The 4,558-nt window shown below is 47.2% G+C and overlaps 1 long non-coding RNA gene across 1 annotated transcript in view; it reads left to right on the forward strand.

Annotated features, from left to right (window-relative positions):
• The first annotated feature begins 4,365 nt into the window (after nucleotides 1–4,365).
• LOC112551953 overlaps nucleotides 4,366–4,558 on the forward strand; it is a 2,846-nt gene continuing 2,653 nt past the window's right edge. The window contains exon 1 of the long non-coding RNA XR_003096300.1: nucleotides 4,366–4,424. This is a non-coding gene — a long non-coding RNA (uncharacterized LOC112551953). The remainder of the gene's footprint in view (nucleotides 4,425–4,558) is intronic.

A 4,558-nucleotide genomic window follows, 5' to 3' on the forward strand; every position in this document is an offset into this window, starting at 1 on the left:
AGTCCCATGGCTCTCAGCCTCTCATCATAAGGTCTGTTTTCCTGACCTCTGATCATGCACGTGGCTCTCCTCTGGACTCTCTCAAGCTTCTCCACATCCTTTTTGAATTGTGGAGTCCAAAACTGGACGCAATACTCCAGCTATGGCCTCACCAAGGCCGAGTACAAGGGGAGAATGACGTCCTGGGATTTGCTTGAGAAGCATCTATGGATGCAAGCCAGCGTTTTGCTCGCTTTACTAGCTGCAGCATCACATTGAAGGCTCATGTTCATCTTGTGGTCAATCATGACCCCCAAGTCCCTTTCATCCATGGTGCTAGCCAGAGTAGCACTGCTGAGCCTATAAGCATGCTGCAGGTTTCTCCTCCCTAGGTGGAGAACCTTGCATTTATAGGCGTTTCTTAAACACCATCAGATTCTCGTCTGCCCATTTCATGAGCCTGTCAAGATCTGCCTGGATCACCCTCCTGTCCTCAGGTGTGGATGCTTTACCCCAAAGTTTGGTGTCATCGGCAAACTTGGACAGCCCGCTACTGACACCAATGTCAACATCATTGATGAAGATATTAAAAAGTAAAGGGCCTAGGTCAGAGCCTTGAGGGACCCCACTGGTCACAGGGCACCATGACGATTGACTTTGGTCAACCACCACCCTCTGGATGCTGCCATGGAGCCAATTTCTCAGCCAGCAGATTGTGGTGAGGTTGAGGCCACAGTTAGCCAGTTTTGCCAAAAGGTGATCATGGGATACCAGATCAAAGGCTTTTTTAAAGTCAAGATATATGACATCAATGTCTTCTCCCTTAACCAGCTGAAAGGTCATCTGGTCATAAAAGGAAATGAGATTGGTCAAGCAAGACCTACCCACAACAAACCCGTGCTGGGTATCCCTCAGGATATTGCCATCAGCTAGCCTGTATAGGATGGCCTCTGATAATATTTCACAAGACCTTCCCCAGGATAGAGGTTAGGCTGATGGGTCTGTAGTTTGCTGGATCCACATTCCTCCCTTTCTTGAAGATAGGCACGACATTGGCCTTCTTCCAATCTTCAGGCACTTCACCAGAGTACCAGGAATTCTCAAAGATCTGTGCCAGGGGCTGAGCTATGATGCTTGCCAGCTCTTTAAGTACACTTGGGTGTAAACCTTCAGGGCTGGCTGACTTGAAGGTATCCAGCCTGTCAAGGTGTTCCTTCACAAGGTCAGCTTTGATGGAGGGTAAGGAATCTCCCTAACCTGGGCCTCCCTGATCCATAGTGGGCAGGGGCATCCCATGGGACTGGTGAAAAACTGACTCGAAGTACCCATTTAGCAAGTTTGCTTTTTCCTGGGCATCGGTTGTCAGTTGTCCCATCTGGTTTAGCAGGGGTCCAATGTTGCCCTTGCTTTTCCTCTGGCTCTCCACATATCTAAAAAAGGACTTTTTATTGTCCTTGATATTTGTAGCTAGCTGGAGTTCCATCACAGCCTTGGCTTTCCTGTTTTGCTCTCCGCAGGTCCAGAGCAGAGCAGAGTTTTTCTGCTTGGTTGTGGATCCTGTCCTCCATCCTTTGTAGGTCTTCCTTTTAAGATGCAGGAGGTCCACCAGTTCCCTGGAGAGCCAAGGGGGCTGTTGTGCCCTTTTGCTGCCTGTCCTCCAAGACGGGATGGACTTAGCTTGTGCATCCAGGATTGCTCCCTTGAGGAGCAACCACTCGTTCTGAACTCCCCTCCCCTTTGGGTTGTGGCCCTTTAGGGCCTCACTGACAAGCCTCCTGAGCTTGTCAAAGTCAGCTTTCCTGAGTCGAGGACTTCTGTATGACTGACTGACTTGCCAGCTTTACAGCAGATGGTGAAGGTGATCAGCTCGTGATCACTGTCACCCAGCTTCCCTTCAATCATTAGGTCACTGATTAGGTCATCCCCAGTTGCTAGAACCAGGTCGAGCAGCGCTTTACCTCTTGTTGGCCTGTAGACTTCCTGTGTCAGATAGAGGTCATCTACGCATGAGAGAAAGCTTTGTGCCTGCTTGGATTTGGCTGAGTGCTCCTCCCACGAGATGTCTGGGTAATTGAAGTCTCCCATGACAATCATACACTGGGAGTCCGCGGCCTCAGCCAATTCCCTGGCAAACTCCTGATCAAGATCTTGGCTCTGGGTAGGGGGTCTGTAGTAGGCTCCCACCATAGTATCCCCTGTGCCATGTTCCCCACGGATTTTAACCCAGAGGGTCTCAAGTCCACCACGTGTGCCAATGTCAGCTTGCAGGGATGCATAGGTTTCCTTGACAGAGAGAGCTACGCCCCTGCCCTTTTTGTTCACTCGATCCCTCCGGGAGCAGGTATGGCCATCTATACCTGTGGCCCAGTCATGGGTGGAGTCCCACCAGGTCTCTGTTATCCTATGACATCATTGTTATTTGCATTTAGCAGGAGGACAAGTTCCTCCTGTTTGTTTTCCAAGCTCATGGCCTTTGTATAGGCACACAAGTGTCCCCTTGGGGGCCCTTGCCTTGCCTATAGTTCATTCCAGGGCTGGGGCAGGGGTGGGATCTCTTAAGTGCCTTGGTCTGCTGGCTTTGCAAGGGTTGCTCAGTGGGCCAGCAGTGGCGATAGTCCCCCTGTTCCCCAGTGGGCTTAGTTTAAAGCCCGGTGGAGCAGGTCATCCAGTCGGACTGAGAAGAGCCTCCTCCCCAGCGGACTTTCGTTCACTACCTGGATCGTCCTCTTCCTCCTCAGCCTGTAGCCTGAGACTGGAGAATCGAGAAAAACACCACCTGCGCCCCCAGACCCTTTACCCCGCTCCCAAATCCCTGTAGTGCCTCATGACCTGGCTGGGAGTGCTCTGAGCTGTGTCATTTGTGCCCACATGGATGAGGAGCATGGGATAGTGGTCAGTGGGCTGGAGGAGCTTAGGGATCTTCTCCGCAATGTCTTGGATTCTGGCTTCTGGAAAGCAGCAAACTTCCTGGGCGAAGTGGTTGGGGCAGCAGATTACTTCCTCAGTTGTCCCTACCACAAACACATTTGGTACCTGGCATTTGACTTGTCCCTACCACAAACACATTTGGCACCATCATTAAAGCCAGTATCTCCATGGGTGCAATTTGTCAATGATTCACTGAGGTCAATAATTTGTGCAGATTTCCAGCAATGGAGGTGTTTTCTAAACTAATGAAAGATTGTTTTTAAACTGCAGTGCTCGATCTTCTCCAGGAATTCAAACTGTCAACAGCATCAGATAAACACATAATAGAAGGATCAAACCCAGGATCTATAGCCTATCGCATAAGTCCTAACATACAGCTCAGGAAAAATACAAGGTATGCTATAAATCAGAGGTTTTCAAACTGAGGTTTTGTGATAGGCCCTCAGGGGTTCCACAAAGAGACTGAGGATAATGGGGGAGCAGGCCATAAGGCCAAGTTCCTTGGCTCTGTCTCAGGTCACATGGCTGGCAGAGCCAGGGGGAGGGGTTGTGCAGCAGAAGAAGTGATATAAAACGGTTCCATGATTTTAATTTAATAATCACTACTATAAATGAAGCTCTATAGGACAGACTTTGCTGAACAAAAATTCATTTGTTAAATATAGAAGGTAAGATTTCAGAGCTATATTGAGACTATATGTGGGAAGTACTACATAGCCCTCAGGCAAATACCAGGCTTAACTGCAGCCACTGTTCTCTCTTCTGCATGTGGATTGACTTCTTTAACACTCCTGGGAGACAAGGCACCCCAAAGGGAGCCATACATCATAGAAAAGTGAGAAACATGCTGTGCTGATTGTATGGCTTGTGTCCACTGATGTTTTCAGTAAGAATTTGCTTGAGGTCAGAATGCAGAATCTGGCTTTTTTGTTCATCACCTCTGGGAATAGCACTGCAATCTCAGGTGTCCAGTAACTAATTAAGCAGCTTCTTTGCCACCTTACAGCACCATTAGAGTAATATAATTTAAATACATTAGAAAGTAAACGTTTTAAATGGACTTTCTTTTACTTGGTTGATGGGTAGATTTTTTAAAATCAGACCATATGTGTTTTTGTTTTAGTGCTGGTTTTCCAGATGGCTTCCCTTCCAAATACTCTATCATTGCTACTTTTAAAATGCTGGAAGACACTTCACAAAATATGTGGCATTTATGGCAAGTTAGTGATTCTGATGGCAAAGACAAAGTTGGCATTCAGGTTCTGAGAGACAACAAAAATCTAGATTTCTTTTATGCCAGTTCATATAAAATAATCCTGTTCAGGACATTCAACAACATGGACAAAATTTTTGATAGCTCCTGGCACAAGTTAGCATTAAGTGTGAAAGGGAGTAATGTAAAATTGCTGATTGATTGTCAGGAGGTCAGTGCAGTTCCCACAAATGAACACGGAGACATTTACAGAAATTTGTACACTTCCCTAGTAAAAAGATCAGTCGAAAAGTCTTCTGTTTTGGTAAGTATCTTTCAACATACTGGTATGTACCAGTCCTTGTTATTACATTGTCCTTTGTTGGAAATATTTAACAGAAGAAAGCCATTTGGTTCAGTTAGTGGGGGGGGGGGGGGGGGGGGGGAAAAATGTTTTTT

Source organism: Alligator sinensis, unplaced genomic scaffold (genome assembly GCF_000455745.1).
Source record: "Alligator sinensis unplaced genomic scaffold, ASM45574v1 scaffold482_2, whole genome shotgun sequence".
NCBI lineage: Eukaryota > Metazoa > Chordata > Crocodylia > Alligatoridae > Alligator > Alligator sinensis.